Source organism: Pseudorca crassidens, chromosome 20, assembly GCF_039906515.1.
Source record: "Pseudorca crassidens isolate mPseCra1 chromosome 20, mPseCra1.hap1, whole genome shotgun sequence".
In the NCBI taxonomy this organism is placed as follows: domain Eukaryota; kingdom Metazoa; phylum Chordata; class Mammalia; order Artiodactyla; family Delphinidae; genus Pseudorca; species Pseudorca crassidens.
This window is the reverse complement of record NC_090315.1, coordinates 50,918,916-50,938,579: the sequence shown is the minus strand read 5'-3', so window position 1 is coordinate 50,938,579 and position 19,664 is coordinate 50,918,916. Positions and strand designations below refer to the sequence as shown.

Here is a 19,664-nt window from a genome sequence, read left to right as displayed (position 1 = left end):
ATGGTGTGTTAGTTTCTGCTGTATAACAAAGTGAATCAGCTATACATATACATATATCCCCATATCTCCTCCCTCTTGCATCTCCCCCCCATCCTCCCTATCCCACTCCGCTAGGGAGACACAAAGCACCAAGCTGATCTCCCTGTGCTATGCATCTGCTTCCCATTAGCTATCTATTTTACATTTGGTAGTGTATATATGTCAATGCCACTCTCTCACTTTGTCCCAGCTTACCCTTCCCCCTCCCCATGTCCTCAAATCCATTTTCTATGTCTGCATCTTTATTCCTGTCCAGCCCCTAGGTTCTTGAGAACCTTTTTTTTTTTTTTAGATTCCATATATATGTGTTAGCATACAGTATTTGTTTTTCTCTTTCTGACCTACTTCACTCTGTATGACAGTCTCTAGGTCCACAAACCTCACTACAAATAACTCAATTTTGTTTCCTTTTATGGCTGAGTAATATTCCATTGTATATATGTGCCACATCTTCTTTATCCATTCATCTGTCGATGGACACTTAGTTGCTTCCATGTCCTGGCTATTGTAAATGGAGCTGCAATGAACATTGTGGTACATGACTCTTTTTGAATTATGAGTTTCTCAGGGTATATGCCCAGTACTGGGATTGCTGGGTCGTATGGTACTCCTATTTTAGTTTTTCAAGGAACCTCCATACTGTTCCCATAGTGGCTGTATCAATTTACATTCCCAATAACAGTGCAAGAGGGTTTCCTTTCCTCCACCCACTCTCCAGCATTTATTGTTTGTACATTTTTTGTTGATGGCCATTCTGACCAGTGTGAGGTGATACCTCATTGCAGTTTCGATTTGCATTTCTCTAATGATTACTAGTGCTGAGCATCCTTTCATGGGTTTGTTGGCAATCTGTGTATCTTCTTTGGAGAAATGTCTGTTTAGGTCTTCTGCCCATTTTTGGATTGGGTTGTTCGTTTTTTTGATATTAGCTGCATGAGCTGCTTGTATATTTTGGAGATTAATCCTTTGCCAGTTGCTTAGTTTGCAAGTATTTTCTCCCATTGTAAGGGTTGTGTTTTCATCTTGTTTACGGTTTCCTTTGCTGTGCAAAAGCTTTTAAGTTTCATTAAGTCCCAATTGTTTGTTTTTCTTTCCATTTTTCTAGGAGGTGGGTCCAAAAGGATCTTGCTGTGATTTATGTCATAGAGCATTCTGCCTATGTTTTCCTCTAAGAGTTTTATAGTAACTCGCCTTACATTTAGGTCTTTAATCCATTTTGAGCTTATTTTTGTATATGGTGTTAGGGAGTGTTCTAATTTCATTCTTTTACATTTAGCTGTCCAGATTTCCCAGCACCACTTATTGAAGAGGCTGTCTTTTCTCCACTGTATATTCTTGCCTCCTTTATCAAAGATAAGGTGGCCTTATGTGCGTGGGTTTATCTCTGGGCTTCCATCCTGTTCCATTGATCTATATTTCTGTTTTTGTGCCAGTGCCATACTGTCTTGATTACTGTAGCTTTGTAGTATAGTTTGAAGTCAGGAAGCCTGATTCCTCCAGCTCCGTTTTTCTTTCTCAAGATTGCTTTGGCTATTCGGGGTCTTTTGTGTTTCCATACAAATTGTGAAATTTTTTGTTCTACTTCTGTGAAAACTGCCATTGGTAATTTGATAGGGATTGCATTAAATCTGTAGATTGCTTTGGGTAATATAGTCATTTTCACAATGTTGATTCTTCCAATCCAAGGACATGGTATATCTCTCTATCTGTTGGTATCATCTTTAATTTCTTTCATCAGTGTCTTATAGTTTTCTGCATACAGGTCTTTTGTCTCCCTAGGTAGGTTTATTCTTAGATATTTTATTCTTTTTGTTGCAATGGTAAATGGGAGTGTTTCCTTAATTTCTCTTTCAGACTTTCCATCACTAGTGTATAGGAATGCAAGAGATTTCTGTGCATTAATTTTGTATCCTGCTACCTTACCAAATTCATTGATTAGCTCTATTAGTTTTCTGGTAGCATCTTTAGGATTCCCTATGTATAGTATCATGTCACCTGCGAACAATAACAGCTTTACTTCTTCTTTTCTGATTTGGATTCCTTTTATTTCTTTTTCTTCTCTGATTGCTGTGGCTAAAAATTCCAAAACTATATTGAATAATAGTGGCGAGAGTGGGAAACCTTGTCTTCTTCCTGATCTTAGTGGAAATACTTTCAGTTTTTCACCACTGAGAACGATACTGGCTGTGGGTTTGTCATATATGGCCTTTATTATGTTGAGGTAAGTTCCCTCCATGCCTCTAAACCCCACTTGATCATGGTGTATGAACCTTTTAATGTGCTGTTGGATTCTGTTTGCTGGTATTCTGCTGAGGATTTTTGCATCTATGTTCATCAGTGATATTGGCCTGTAGTTTTCTTTCTTTGTGACATCTTTGTCTGGTTTTGCTATCAGGGTGATGGTGGCCTCATACAATGAGTTTGGGAGTGTTCCTCCCTCTGCTATATTTTGGAAGAGTTTGAGAAGGGTAGGTCTTAGCTCTTCTCTAAATGTTTGACTGAATTCGCCTGTGAAGCCATTTGGTCCTGGGCTTCTGTTTGTTAGAAGATTTTTAATCACAGTTTCAATTTCAGTGCCTGTGATTGGTCTCTTTATATTTTCTACTTCTTCCTGGTTCAGTCTCAGAAGGTTGTGCTTTTCTAAGAACTTCTCCATTTCTTCCAGGTTGTCCATTTTATTGGCATAGAGTTGCTTGTAGTAATCTCTCAGGATCCTTTGTATTTCTGCAGTGTCAGAGGTTACTTCTTTTTCATTTCTAATTTTATCAATTTGAGTCTTCTCCCTTTTCTTCTTGATGAGTTTGGCTAATGGTTTATTAATTTTGTTTATCTTCTCAAAGAACCAGCTTTTAGTTTTATTGATCTTTGCTATTGTTTCCTTCATTTCTTTTTCATTTATTTCTGATCTGATCTTTATGATTTCTTTCCATCTGCTAACTTTGGGGGTTTTTTGGTCTTCTTTCTCTAATTGCTTTAGGTGTAAGGTTAGGTTGTTTATTTGATGTGTTTATTGTTTCTTGAGGTAGGATTGTATTGCTATAAACTTCCCTCTTAGAACTGCTTTTGTGCATCCCATAGGTTTTGGGTCATCATGTTTTCATTGTCATTTGCTTCTAGGTATTTTTTGATTTCCTCTTTGATTTCTTCAGTGATCTGTTATTTTGTAGTGTATTGTTTAGCCTCCATGTGTTTGTATATTTTACAGATTTTTTCCTGTAATTCATATCTAGTCTCATAGCGTTGTGGTCGGAAATGATACTTGATACGATTTCAATACTCTTAAATTTACCAAGCTTGATTTGTGACCCAAGATACAGTCTATCCTGGAGAATGTTCCATGAGCACTTGAGAAGAAAGTGTATTCTGTTGTTTTTGGATGGAATGTCCTATAAACGTCAATTAAGTCTATCTTGTTTAATGTATCATTTAAAGCTTGTGTTTCCTTGTTTATTTTCATTTTGGATAATCTGTCCATTGGTGAAAGTGGGGTGTTAAAGTCCCCTAGTACGACTGTGTTACTGTCAATTTCCCCTTTTATAGCTGTTAGCATTTGCCTTATGTATTGAGGTGCTCCTATGTTGGGTGCATAAATATTTACAACTGTTATATCTTCTTCTTGGAGAAGACCCCTATAATTCGAATGTTGTTGCATTTAATGTTGTCCCAGAGGTCTCTGAAACTGTCCTCAATTGTTTTCATTCTTTTATCTTTATTCTGCTCTGTGGGAGTTATTTCCACTATTTTATCTACCAGACCACTTATCCATTTTTCTGCCTCAGTTATTCTGCTAGTGATTCCTTCTAGAGAATTTTTAATTTCACCTATTGTGTTGTTCATCATTTTTTGTTTGGTCCTTAATTGTTTGGCATAGGGTGTTCAGCACTGTAGCTTGCTGGTCGTTGAGTAGAGCTGGGTCTTAGCATTGAGATGGAGATCTCTGGGAGAGCTTTCGCCGTTCGCTATTACATGGGGCCAGGAAGTCTCTGGTGGACCAATGTCCTGAACTCGGGGTTTCCACCTTAGAGACTCAGGCCTGACACCCGGCTGGAGCACCAAGACCCTGTCAGCCACACAGCTCAGAAAAAAACGGGAGAGAAAAAAAGAAAGAAAATAAATAAATAAAATAAAATAAGTTGTTAAAATTAAAAAATATTATTAAAAATAAAAAAATTAAAAAGTAATAAAAAATAAAGAAGAGAGCAACCAAACAAAAAAACAAATCCTCCAATGATAGCAAGCCCTAAAAACTATACTAAGAAAAAACAAAAAAACGGACAGACAGAACCCTAGGACAAATGGTAAAAGCAAAGCTATACAGACAAAATCACACAAAGAAGCATACGCCTACACACTCACAAAAAGAGAAAAAGGATAAATATATATACATTAAAAAAAAGAGAGCAACCAAATCAATAAACAAATCTACCAATGATAATAAGTTCTAAATACTAAACTAAGATAAACATAAAACCAGAGACAAATTACATGCAGAAAGCAAATCCCAAGTCTACAGTTGCTCCCAAAGTCCATCATCTCAATTTTGGGATGATTCGTTGTCAATTCAGGTATTCCACAGATGCAGTGTACATCAAGTTGATTGTGGAGATTTAATCTGCTGCTCCTGAGGCTGCTGGGAGAAATTTCCCTTTCTCTTCTTTGTTTGCACTGCTTCTGGGGTTCACCTATGGATTTGGCTTGGCCTCTGCATGTAGGTTGCCTGAGGGTGTCTTTTGGGAAATCTGGGGTCTTCTGCCAGTGTTCAGTAGGTGTTCTGCAGGAGTTGTTCCACATGTAGATGTATTTGTTGGGAGGAAGGTGACCTCCACATCTTTCTCCTCCGCCATCTTCCAGGAGCCACAGGATCTCCTTGGGGAGGGTGGCAGCGGCTTGTGTTTGGCAGGCGGCAGGCAGCCGGGCAGGCTGCAGCAGCACCTGACCCTCTGTCACTGGCACCGCAGGGCTTAGTATGGTCATTTTAATAATATTAACTCTTCCAATACATGAACACAGAGTATCTTTACATGTTTGTGTCATCTTCAATTTTTTTCATCAGTGTCTTATAGTTTTCTGAGTACAGGTATTTTACCAACTTAGGTAGGTTTATTCTTAGGTATTTTATTCTTTTTGATGCAATTGTAAATGGGATTATTTCCTTAATTTCTCTTTCTGATAACAGCTCATTGTTCGTGTATAGAAATGCAACAGATTTCTGTATATTGATTTTTGTATCCTGAACTTTACCAAATTCATTAATGAGCTCTAGTATTTTTTGGTGGTGTCTTTAGGATTTTCTAAATGCATATTCTCTTCATTTTGTAGAAGTAATTACACTACCTTTACAACATTTGGCAGGTACACTAGTCGCAGCTTTTTTCAAGAAAATTGAAAACATATTTATAAAAATATAATAAGTTTAGTAAATCATACTGCATAATGAGTTTAGCAAATCATATATATACAAATGTATTTATATTTAAATTGGTGAGTATATATTTGCTTAAATTATCAGATAAAATAAATTGATGAGATGATTTTAAATAGTTGACTTTCTTTCTAATTTCCATCTGATGGGAATCAATGAATTTCCATTTTATAAAAATATACTCAAGTAATCAAACATATGGCACTTTAGAATATTTCTCTAGGCAGTAATGTTCAGGAACATAGTCTGTGAAACTATTTCATTTGTCAATTTAGAGATAAGTTGATTTGTGTTCTATATTATTTAGTGATAGAAGCTTTACATAATAATATATTTTATTTGTATTCTGTAGAAAGTGTGTACTTTTCAAATTATTAGCTCCAAGATTAGGTTAAAGATATATGTTTAAATTAAAATACTTTCCTAGGTTTATGTCATGCTAATATCAAATGCTGAAAAACAAGAAGGTATGAGTGGAAATCAACAGTCAGGGAAGAGAGAAAAGGCACCCATAGTATTTCCATGATACAGTTCTTCACCCTTGGTAAGGACAGAGATTATGAATTGATAGGTACTAACATCTGTGGCCAGCAGTGGTAGGCAACCTAGCAGTAAGTACGTTTAAATAAGATAGACAATTATATTGAAGCATGGTTGGGATTTTGCCAGGTAAACATGATGAAAGGACAACCAATCAAAGAGTGAACAGCAGGCTTCCCTGGTGGCGCAGTGGTTGAGAGTCCGTCTGCAGATGCAGGGGATGCGGGTTCGTGCCCCGGTCCGGGAAGATCCCACATGCCGCGGAGCGGCTGGGCCCATGAGCCATAGCCGCTGAGCCTGCTTGTCTGGAGCCTGTGCTTCGCAACGGGAGAGGCCACAACAGTGAGAGGCCCGCGTACCGAAAAAAAAAAAAAGTGAACAGTATTTCTAAGAAGAACTGAAGTTGAACTGAAGAAGAAGTTGGAGCTGGGTATGAAAGGCAGTAAAGCAATAAGGGCCTGATGATTCCCATATGTGCATAATCACTCTTGTGACAGCTTATCTAATTTATTCATGAAAATATGAAATTATAAATACTTTGTATCCTAAATCCCAAAGCAGTTCCTCAGAAGTTCCAGCTCTGTTACTAGATAGATGTATGTTCTTATCAAGTCATTAAATCAGAATAATCCTCAGGATTATGTGTACCTGAAAGCATTCTATAAACGATCATTGCTATTACTTTGAAGGAAAAATATATAAATGTATGACAGTTTTATAAAGACACTAAACAACCTAATTTCCTTTCCTTGGGAAGGATCAAGATGACACAAGAACAGCTTAAAGGATTACAAACCTTTCCACAAAATTTAAGATCAAGCTACATGAACTTTAGTGATGTAAAGTAGGAGTAAAGCCTATGACATTAAATATATTCATTATAAATTGCTTCTGGGACTATCAAACATTTCAGCTTAGTATTTGTTTTTTATTTAAGCACCTGAAAATATATGTATTTGTTTAAATATTTTTTGGCTTGCTACATCATCTCTAAATAATAAATATCATTTTGTATCATCTCCATCCTGCTGCACAGAGAAACAGAGCTTTGTGATAAGTGCATTATAGCAATTCAGATAATTTTATCTGTCATAATTCAAGGTTTAAGTTACAAATTCAAGGATTTTCAACAGAACAAACTTTGTCTCTTTGTATATACATAAGAATAAATACACAAACAGTAATACAAAATTCAAACACGTAACTTAGAATAAGATGACAGCAGATGAACTAAAATCATACACTCTGTCACTCATTTTACCTAGGTTGTTTTAATTCCTTGTTTTGGAGGAATAGAAAAAAGAAAAACACAAAGTAAGATCCATTGGACATAGGTTGCAGAGTAGAAGTATTAAAATTCACAATTTTAAAAGTTATTTCTGTGTTTTGTGGTTTCTAGCCTGAGAAGCAGTATACCTGAAACTAACATAATATTGTACATCAACCATATTTCAACTAAAAAAAAAGTTTGAGGGCTTCCCTGGTGGCACAGTGGTTGAGAGTCCGCCTGCCGATGCAGGGGACATGGGTTCATGCCCCGGTCCGGGAAGATCCCACATGCCGCGGAGTGGCTGGGCCCGTGAGCCATGGCCGCTGAGCCTGCGCGTCCGGAGCCTGTGCTCTGCAACGGGAGAGGCCACAGCAGTGAGAGGCCCATGTACCGCAAAAAAAAAAAAGTTTGAGTTACAATATTTCTGTAAACAAAGTCAGTATTATAATCTTAATATAATACTAAGATATTATAATATCTGTTCGTCAAACTGTAGAGAGTAGTGGAAGTAAATCACAGTTCAGTTAGAAAGTGTTGAAGCTATCAGCCATTTTCTTTCTCTTATTTGACACAAGCCAAAGCACATTATCAAAGCTTGCTTTGGGTGTGCATATAAAGCTCTGTGTGGGCAAGCCAATGGAAAGGAGGTTTGTACAACACCTATTTAAACCAAAAGACCTGGTTCCAGCATTGGAGGCCTAGAGAGTTGTAGTAAGCAGGGAAAAGGTAGGGGGGAAAATGGAAAAAGAAAATTTTTTTCAAATATAACAAAACCGCAATTTTTTATTGAAGTATAGTTGATGTATAATATATATAAATTATATACGTACAATATAGTGATTCACAATTTTTAAAGGTTATACTCCATTTATACTCCATTTATAGTTATTATAAAATATTGGCTATATTCCCCATGTTGAACAATATATCCTTGTAACTTATTTTATACATAATAGTCTGTACCTCTTAATCCCCTACCCTAATATTGCCCCTCCCCCCTTCCTTCTCCCCACTGGTAACCACTAGTTTGTTCTATCTGTGAATCTGCTTCTTTTTTGTTATATTCACTGGTTTGTTACATTTTTTTAAATTCCATTATAAGTGACATCATACAGTATTTGTCTTTGCCTGACTTATTTCACTTAGCATAATGCCATCCAAGTTCATACATGTTGCTGCAAATGGCAAATTTTCGTTGTTTTTATAGCTGAGTAGTATTCCATTGTGTATGTATACCACATCTTCTTTATCTGTTCAACTGCTGATGGACACTTAGGTTGCTTCCATATCTTGGCAGTTGTAAATAATGCTGCTATAAACTTGGGATGCATGTATGTTTTTGAATTAATGTTTTTGTATTTTTTGGATATATATGCAGGAATGGAATTGCTGGGTCATATGGTGGTCTGTTTTTAGTTTTTTTGAGAAACCTCCATATTGTTTTCCACAGCGGCTGCATCAATTTACATTCCCACCAACAGTGTACAAGGGTTCCCTTTTCTCCACATCCTCACCAACATTTGTTCTTTGTGTTCTTTTCAATGATAGTCATTCTGATGGGATTGAGGTGCTATCTCATTGTGGTTTTGATTTGCATTTCTCTGATGATTAGCAATGTTGAGCATCTTTTCATATGCCTGTTGGCCATCTGTATTTCCTCTGTGGAAAAATGTCTATTCAGTTCTTCTGCAAAATGGCAACTTTTAAATGATAATACCCAATGTTGGGCATTTTTATCAGCAGTTGTTTTTACCCAGTTTAATTCAGAGGTTCTGCGCTTTGACTCTAGACACTTTCTATGTCAATTTTCAAGTCATGTCCCACCAGGAGTTACTATTACCATTTCTAATCACTTCCCAGGAGGCTTAATGTTGAGACATTGGTTTTTATACACAAGAGGTAGTACATACATTTATATGCATTTGTTGTTAAAGATGAAGTGACTAAGTTGAAGATCCTTTACTGCATTTTCATGGATAATACAATAGCATAGTGAAATTCATTCCTAATATAATAAAATACATTTCAACCAGCTCAATAAAACCAATTCAATGGCAATGGTCTAAAAACTTGATACTGAACTGCCAGACAATGCTGAGTTTCAGGAACAAAAGCTGACAATAGGGAGGGCCCTTCTTGTGTCTAGCTGGTGCAACAGAAGTCATGGGGAGTCTCTCAATGCATGTAGTGTTGGTTCAGGAAAACAAACAAACAAACAAGCCACCTCTGCTAGGTGAATTTCTCCTTACTAGACATTGACTGGAGGTGGTCATGATAAACAACCCTCCTCTACTGACAAAAAGCAGTACTGTTTGAAAATGGAAGAGTTATAAACACTATGTGAGTAGTCAGACTTAAATGGACGTGCCAACAGTGATGAGGGTTGAGTTCTGACCAAATGGGAAAGACTGTTGGTGAAACAAATACAATCAGAATATTGAAATAAGCAAGAAACCAGTTATCAAGAAAATATGATCCTCAGAAAAAATACAAATAGTATTCTCTTATAAATTGTTTATTTTTTCAGTGTCTGTGGTATTGTCAGTTATGCTTTATATTGTGTATTTACAATTATCTAATTATTGAATATATATTTTAATTATTATATCTTTTCATATTTTCCATAATCAAACATGCCGGCAGTTTGCTTTTTCTAAAGGCCCATATTTTGGCATATATTTATTCTTTCAACTATATGTTTTTTCTATTTCTTTTTTTAATTCACTCACAATATTATATTAGTTTGGGGTATACAGCATAGTAACTTGTTATTTTTCTGGAATACACTCTATATAAAGTTATTATAAAATACTGATTATATTCCCTGTATTATACATTACATCCTTGTAACATTTATTTTATACCTAGTTGTTTGTACCTCTTACACCCCTCTGCCTATTTTGCCCCTCCCCAACCACTCTCCCCTCTGGTAACCACTAGTTTATTCTCTGTATCTGTGAGTCTATTTCTGTTTTGTTATATTTGTTCATTTATTTTATTTTTTAGATTCCACATATAAGTGAAAATATACAGTATTTATCTTTCTCTATCTGACTTATTTCACCAAGCATAAAAATTCTCCAGGTCCATCCATGTTGTCACAAATGGCAAATGTTCATCCTTTTTATGGCTGAGTAATATTCCATTGCATATATATTCCATTGTACGTATATTCCATTGTTTATTGTAAGTGTATGTATATACTTCTTCTGTTTCTCTAATTTTATCCTTTATATCAGTAATTATTGCTACCTTCATCCTTTCATATATTGTACCATGCTTTTTTCTAGTTGCTTAGTCATATTTTCATGTGGCTTTCTTTTAACATTAATAACTTTTTCTGAATAAAGCAATGGCTATGTCACATAAGCTATGATATAAACTGATATTTTGGTATTTACTTATCTAGATAATTTGTGATATTCTAAATTTCGTCTTTAATTGAGGGTTTGTTTTAATTTTAAGTAATTAAGAATTGTACAGTAATTGTAGTGTTGGTTTCTAGTTTTATTGGCCATAATTAGAAACGTGACCTGAAAAATCTCTACATTTTTATTATTTTATGGTCTTATTCATGCCTGTTAATCAAAAAATAATGCTTGCTTTTGCACATAGCTAAAATGCTTCTTTAGAACACATTGCTTTGAGCTTTTAAGTACATGAGTAAAATGCAAGGTAGCCTGTTTTTTATTGCACTGATCACTAAAATTTTTTAACGGGTTATATCAAAACCTACTGCTACTATCATTTTATTTGGTCCAAGTCATTCTTGTTTTTTAGAGCTTCATCACACGTTCAGTGCATTCAAGTAAATACCGTCTTGATTGTACCAATAGTTACTCGATCTTCTTTGTGCACTTTGCATTTTAACCTCCTACAAGAGCTTCTGACTTGTGTTATGCAAATTATTTCAGTATTATGAAATAATTATTATTATGTCAGTATTTCTCATGTACTGTGATAATGTATATATTTGGTTTTATTCTTATACTTTAATCTCATTTGATTTATTTATCATTTCATTTTTATCTTTGTTGTTCTCATTTTTACTCTTTCTGGCAACTTTTTTTTTTTTTTTGTATTATTCCTCATACCCTCCAGCCATATGCCTGATTACTTTGGAAAGATAACCATAGTTTTCAACACTGGTTATATATCCATTCCTAATAGTTATGATGAAACCTACATTCCTCTATTGATAATGCTAGATTAAGTAGTCACGCAGCCAACCAAGGCAGTTTCCTTGCCCACTGCATTTCCCTGGCACCAAGTGAAAATATTAGAATGCTTTTACTCCCAGTCTGTCTCCACTTAGCCAACCACCCCCATCACATATTCATACTATATTACCCTCAACACTTTTCTATTATACTTGAATAATTTCTTATCCAAAATGGATGGGTAGCATGCATATTGAATCCTGCATTCTCCCAAAAAAAATATTTTTCCTAAGAGGAAAATGATCCTTAGAGTTCTGACCTTAAAGTATATAATCAATTATATGTTCCTATATCCCCACTTGATATTTGAGGCCTTTAATTTCAAAGCTATTTGGGAGCCATTGAGCCTTTCTAAATTTTACATTTAAGTCATTCTTCCACTCAGGAAAAGGTTCTATTATTTCTTTCATTATTATCTATCCGCTATTTATTCTTCTTCCCTCTTAGTCATCAGTTAATTATCTTTCACTTCTGACTTCCATTTCTTTTTATCTGTCTTGTAAGCTACTTATTCCGTTAGATTTTCAAAGAGAATAATTAAGTTCTCACCCAGTGATGTATTTTTTAAATTCTTTAACTGTACTGTGAAATCCAGAATTTTTTCTTTCAGAAAGTAGTTTTTTGTTGTTGTTCCATTTCAACTACTTGAAAGTTTAATTCTGTGTTAAGGCCCCATGTTATTTCTCCATTGGTTTTCCCTCAAGGTTAATCACCTTTTTTAACTAGTGAGTGTGCTCATCCTGAGTCATATTAAATTAGTCATTTGCAATCTAATGTAGCCATACCTTAGAAGCTCTTGAGAACATTTTAAGATATACTGGTACCTGAGCCACAGTCACAGCTATTCTCATTTCATGGTCTGCATAGCATCCAGGCATAGGTATTTTTGGAAATTTTAATGTGTATCCAAAGACAGAAAGACTCCCTGGAGCTGTTAGGACACAAGATGGCCCCTCCAGGCAGGGGGAAATGTTGTGATTCAGGCCCCTGGGCCAGGTGTTCTGTACCTCTGTGCAGATTTAAACAATGAGGAAGCCCATCCCAAGGACCAGAGGCCACAGGGAGCAGACAGTGGCAGCTCTTTCTAAGATCTAACCCATCTGTTGGCAGAGCAGAGGCCTGGGCCATCACTCCAGATAATCAAGTCCCCTGCACCTGCCCTCTTTCAGAAACATCTCAGGAAATCTCACCACCAGAAACACACCCTCGAGGCACCATCTGCATGCACTGGGTGGATCCCGCATGGGAGCTGTGAGGAAAAGAGAGTCGGGTACGCACGTGCAGGCCATCATCTTCCAGATCCCTCTCCTTGGGCTTGGCTGTGCACTCCACATGCTGTAGCACAACACCTTGCCCAAGTGCCAAATCTCTGGTAGTAAATGAGGTTTGAGTCATCCCTGCCCTACAATCCTTAAACCCTGGGAAATCTTCCAACTCTAAAGTGATATAGTGACTGTTTTAAGAATGCCTATCTACAAATCAGTTATGCCTAGAAATCAACACTGATACTTCTTTGTTTATACTTACTCTCCCTACTTATTACAAACACTATTTTTTCCATGTACAGATTGGTGATCCACCCTCTCTGTGAGATTGCAGAAAACATGTCTTAGCCATTGGTGAAGTCCCAATGTCCTGCACAATGTCTGGCACATAAGTGGTCAATAAATGCTTGATGAAAAAATATGGTGTTTTCCATAAAGCACCTCCTCACAGAGGCATCGAAGGATTAAATCTGAGAATATATGTAAAACACTTAGTTTCCTGCACAGATTAAATAATAATAAATAAACCATAGCCCTTGTTTCACTTGAATCAAATTCCTGCTTCTTTCAAATAGACCTATATAATTCATACCATTTTCTCTTTGTCACTCCATCTTCTCTCTCACCGATGATAATAGTGGGAAGTTAATCACAAATATATATTAATCATTTTATTATTTGACAACAGTCCCCTGTACTCTCTTCCCAGCTCCTTCCCAGTCTACACTGTATAAGTGCAATATTGTTATTTAAGAAGAGAAAAATGCTTTCCACTTCCAAGCCAATTATTTGTACAATGGGCCCTAAATTCCCGATTCATTAAGAAAAAATGACTGTGTCAGATTAAACTATAGGGTACACATGCCACACATGAACTGTTCTACAGTGATTGTGCAGAATGTCAAGAGCACCAAGGTTGAGTGTAATTAGGTAATTCACAAAGCTCTTATTCTAAAAGCTAATGAACTATGCCGAAACTCTCTTACAGTCACATCCTCCTGTGCTAAGCAACAAGGGATTTGAAAAAATTAAAACAAAAATAAATTTCATACAGTATTTTTACTGGCTTTCCGTCTGTTAACATCTTCATAGAAATCTTAAAGAGAACAAAATAGCCAACTCAATTTATTTATTTTCCAAATATCACTCTGGCACTCTGTGATAATTACATAAAGTACTAAGGGCATTTAAATTTTATTTAGTCATTAGACCTCTTTAGAGTTTTAGCTCCAGAATCCAAAGTGCCTTATGAAGAATTGATAAGCCCCATTATCCAGAAAGTAAGGAGCAAAAGAACTCATTAATTATACATAACTGTGTGATGTTTTTGCCTATATTTATAGAGGGAAGAGGTCAGAATACCACTAAATTTAATGTCAGCAGAAGCAGCAGCATTATCATCATCATGAAATAATAATACCATTGTTGGGACTTCCCTGGTGGTCCAGTGGTTAAGACTCTGTGCTCCCAATGCAGGGGGCCCAGGTTCGATCCCTGGTCAGGGAACTAGATCCCACATACCGCAACTAAGAGTTGGCATGCCACAACTATAAAGATTCTGCATGCCGCAACAAAGATCCCACGTGCCGCAACTAAGACCGGGCGCAGCCAAATAAATAAATATCTTTTTAAATACCATTGTTTATTGAGCCCTTACAATATGCCAGACACCATTCTAGATGTTTAACCTCAGAATAATCCTATGAGACAATGATCATTAATTGCATTTTACAGACAAGGAAACTGAAACTCAGAGAGTTTTAGTAACTTGCCTAACATTGCACAGCTACTGAGTACCAAAGCCACTGCTTAAACTGAGGTCTGACTCCTACACTTCTTATACTAGCACATGCTATTCTAACACAGGTCCATGTATATGACACTTACTTGATGTCCCTAAAGCTATGGCACCCTGGGAAAATCACAATGCACGATCCCTTTCTATCAAAAGTTTTTATGCAAGGCTGCCCAAGCATGTCTGGGCTCGTGTGAAGAGATGCTTCCTACTGCAATAACAGGGAGGGAAGTCAGGAAGAGGCAGCTAATGGAAGGAAAGATATGAAAAGTAGGAAATGCTTTCAAAGACAAACATTTTTTCACAAGTTCACAAGAACTTCAACTGGCCAAACAGTTTTGCCCATCGAAGGCCACATTTCAAAGATTAATCAGTATATCAGTTTATGGTAAGTGCTTCTAAAAGAGTTCTAAACAATTTGTATTTTTAGGTCAATCAAAAGGTCTCATTGCAGGACTGATTCAATCAGTAATCTCCTCAAGAAAATCTCTTTGTATAGTTGGTACAAGGACCACCTGTTTGCAAGCTTCTTTCCAAGGGAGCACAAAGTTCAAGTCATCAGATTTGGCAATAATGCATTGGGGGACGGGTGGAGATGACCTACCAGTTCTACTTTTGGGGATCATCTCCTAGGAATGTTGATTGGAAAACCAAGGTCCTTATGACTCATATCGTTTATACAGTTGGTTTTATGGGGTGAAGGCTGGGCCTTTTGAACCAGACCAGTCAGTTGTTTTGAAGTGGCCTTAACTCCCACCTGTATAAGACATATGTTGTCAGCATGTAGAATGTTCCCATGTGTCCTTCCCAGGCAATATCTACCATACCAAGAAGTAACAGCTACTCCAACTCTTCTGCCTCCTATAACTGTTGATTAGTTTTGCCTGTTCTTGAACTTCACATAAATGAAATCATACATTATTGACTAGATTTACAACTGGATTCTTGAGTTTTTCATCACATCTGTGAGACTCATCCATATTGTCCTGTGTAGCAAAAGTTCATTTTTCTTTCTGTTACATTCTTTTATATGAAGATACCACAATGTCTCCATTCTCCTGTGGATGGGCATTTAGCTGCTTTTTAGGACTGGGATATTTTGAATAACACTGCTGTGGATAATCCTGTACTTGTCTTTTGGTGGATTCAGTTCTCTGTGGTATGCACTACGAATAGGTATACTGGTCCACAGGGTAGATGTAAGTTTAGCTTTAATAGGTACTTCCAAATAGGGATGCCGATTTACGCTTCTTGAGATTTATTTTATGGCTCAGTATATTATATATCTTGAAAGTTCCATGCCACTTGAAAAGAATGTGTATTCTAGTTATAGAACATTGTGTTTTATTAAGCATCAGTTAGATCAAGGAGGTTGCTAGTGCTGATCATGTCATCCATTCTATTGATTTTTTTTGGTCTAAGTGTTGTATTAATTATTAAGATGACGTGAATATCTCCAACTATGATTGTGCAATTATCTATTTTCCCTTTAATCTTAACTATTTTTGCTTCATGTATTTTGAAGTTCTATTATTAGGCACATATGTATTAATAATTGTTATGTCTTTGTGATGAGCTGGCATTTTTTCATGAAAAAATGTCCCTCTTTATCAATATTCTTGTCTTGAGGTCTATCTTGTCTAATATTAATATAGCTATTGCATCTTTCTCATGTTTATTGTCTGCATGGCATATCTTTTCCCATCCTTTTGCTGTCACTCTTTATTAGTTTTTATAATTAAAGTATGTTTTTGTAGATAGGATTTAATTGGATCTTGCTTCTTTTTTTTCCTCCTGCTTGACAATCTCTGTCATTTAACTGGCATATTCATTCCACTTACATTGAATATAACTTTAGATATAGCTTGATTTTTGGTTTACCATTTTGCTGTTTGATTTCTAATTGTCTCATCTGTTTTTCTTTTCTCTATACCTTCTTTTCTGCCTCATTTTGAGCTAATGAAATACCCTTAGTATTTCATTTAAGTTACTTTATTGGCTTTTTAGCTATATATCTTTGCACCTTTTTCATGTTAACTTAGAGGTTACATTATGAATAATAAAATTATCACAATCAATTCAGTGTTAATAGTGTACCATCTGACATGAAATGTATAAATTTTCAAGTGTAAGTCTATTAACCTTAAATCCCCACTCTTTGGCTATTGTTGTGATACATATTCTATCTTCATGTGTTATAAACTGCACAAGTAGGATATGTTATAAATGGCACAATTTAGAGTTGTCATTTTTGCTTTACATCGTCAAATCTTAAAGAATGTCATTGCCTCTTGCGTGGACCAGTACAGTAGCCTCTCAGCTAACTTTCCACTTCCATTCTTTCCTTCCTTTTTCATGTCATTTTTTACACAAGAGCCAGAGATATTTGCTTTCAAATGTAAAATGGACGATGCCACATGTCCCAGGCTTAATTTGCCTCAAGGACTTCCCAGGATGAAATGCAGACTCCTGAAGTGGTCTTGTGTTAATCTGCCAAGGCTTCTATGACAAAATACCAGAGGCTGGAGGGCTTAAACAACAGAAATTTATTTTCTCACAATTCTGGAGGCTAGAAGTCCATGATCAAGGTGCTGGTAAATTGGGTTTCTAGTGAGATCACTCTTCCTGACTTATAAAATCCTCATTCTTGCTGTGTCATCATTTGGTCTTTCCTCTGTGAGTGCTGGGAGAGAGAGAGAGAACTCTAGTATCTCTTCTTCTTATAAGGACATTAGTCCTATCATATAGAACCCTACTCTTATGAGCTCATTTAACCTTAATTACCCCCCTAGAGACCCTATCTTCAAATATAGTCTCATTGGGGATTAGGGCTTCAATATAAGAATTGGGGGGCAGGGGCACGACTCAGTCCACAACAGGTCTGAAATGCTCTGCCTGGGGCTAAGGAGGAAAAGATCTGACTGGCTTGTATACAACCCAAAACAACACACAGGCACAAACACAACAGTTTAACCCTATTAAGGAGTCTATATCAATGCAGGATGGACCTCACAAGGCCTGTCTGCATATGTATAATTTTTATGGACTCAGACCCTGCCTCTCTGAGCAATTTGAATTCTGAAAAAAGGAAATCATATTTTGAACTAGTGAAATTTCAATACAATTTAAACCTAGGTATGATCCAGGCATGGTCCATCAGAACGCCCCTGTGCCTCCATGTTACATCTCAATGTGAGTCCTGAGTACACATGGATAGAGTTCTCCATGCTCAGGAGGATCCCCAACATAGGGTCCTAATAACAAGTAGCTGGTGCTCAAGGAGCCCTAAGAAGGCGGCCAGGGAGAAGGAGAGAAGTTGAACCAAAAGTAAGTGAGCTAAAAAGATAAGAGTTGACCCTGAACAACACAGGTTTGAACTGCACAGGTCCACTTACACGTGGATTGTTTTCAATAGTAAGTCCTACAGTACTACACCACCTGAGTTGGTTGAATCAGAAGGTGCGAAACCATATATACAGAGAAGCTGTGTGTGTGAAGGAACCATGAATTTGAAGGGTTGACTATAAATTATACACAGATTTTCAACTACACAGAAGGTTGGCGCCCCTGATTCCCCCAGGCTGCTCAAGGGTCAACTATATACTCAAGCACTGATATTATAAAAGATTCAATTAATTGCAGAGAAAAAGCAAAGAAGTTGGTATAAAACTTGACCTAATTGCTGGCTACATCATTTTTCCATGACAAATGATTGACTGTTATAAGAAGCTTGAGCAATTTCAGTTGACCCTTTACCCAGAAACAAAAAGAGAAATAGTTCACCAAAATAATTTGGAAATTATTTTTTAAGACCTCAACAAAAAAGCTATGTCTCCTATCTCCTAAGCCTGTGTGAAAATGAAGTTATCTTCTGTGGTAACATATAACAAGTCTGACTCTTGTGTAGATGTGCCCTTTATTCATTATTTTAACTGACCTGAATGTTTGCCTGAGCTGTCAATAATGGGTGCTTTCAAATGTAAGAGCAAATACAGCTTCGCCTATTCCACGTGGCAGCTCGTTCCAAGTGCTGAAACTGATGGACCCAAAGAAGACTCCACTCTTAATGTTTTTCATTCATTCGCCAATATTTATATTAGTTTCCTATCACCACTCTAACAAATAACCACAAACATAGTGGCCTACAGTTTTGTAGGTCAGACAACTGATATGGGTCTCATCCAGCTACAATTAAGGTATTGGAAGGACTGTGTTCCTTTCTGGAGGCTCTAGGGGAAGATCCTTTTCCATGGTCATACAGGTTACCAGTGTTTCGGTTCCTGTATTTGTAGAACCAAGATCTCTGTTTCCCTCCTGGCAATCAACTGAGGGCCATTTCCAGCCTCATAGGAGGTCCACACTCCTTGGCTCATTGCCCCCTTCCTCCATCTTTAAAGGCAGCAATGGTGAGTCCTCCTCATACTCTGAATCTTTCCCTCTTCTTCCATTGCTTCTCTCTGTGACCAAGCCAGATTAGACTGGGTCCACCTGAATAATCCAGAATAAGGTCCACATCTCAAGGTACATACCCTTAATCACATCTTTGAAGTTCCTTTTGCCATGGAAGGTAATATATTCACAGGCTCCAGGGATTAGAGCATGGGCATCTTTAAGAGGGCCATTATTCTGCCTACCACACCATTGCAAGAAGGTCTTTAGGTCCATATATTGAATGTCTTATTGCTGCAGTATTTTTAGGCTCTCTCCTCTTCTTCCCCATTATCATGCAGAGAAAGTCACTGTCACATGCACAAAGGTTATCATTTCCACTTGCACTGGATTTTTAGCCTCTCAGATTTGGTGGACACCTGAATGGTGTCACTTAGACTCTGTTCCTCAGTGAAGACCAGCCTTGTCATCCCTCCAGCTGCAGAGTCTCTGCAAAGCATCCAATTCTATATTTATATTCTCCAATATTCATGCCCAACACCTGCAAAATACAGCCCTTTTGTGAACCATTAATGTTATCATAAAATGAAAAAGGTGAGAGAACATAGCAATAACTCTTAGTATTGATCACGTCCAGGAAAGGTGCTTCAAAATGACATCAATTTAAGACCAAAAAAATATATTAATGACTAAATGAACAAAAACAAGGGGAAGGAAGGATTCC

The 19,664-nt window shown here is 36.8% G+C and overlaps 1 non-coding gene across 1 annotated transcript; it reads left to right on the top strand.

Moving 5' to 3' along the window:
- Positions 1-14,189: 14,189 nt before the first annotated feature.
- Positions 14,190-14,262, top strand: TRNAG-CCC (transfer RNA glycine (anticodon CCC)). The gene has a single exon. It is a non-coding gene; the product is annotated as a tRNA-Gly (tRNA).
- Positions 14,263-19,664: the final 5,402 nt, after the last annotated feature.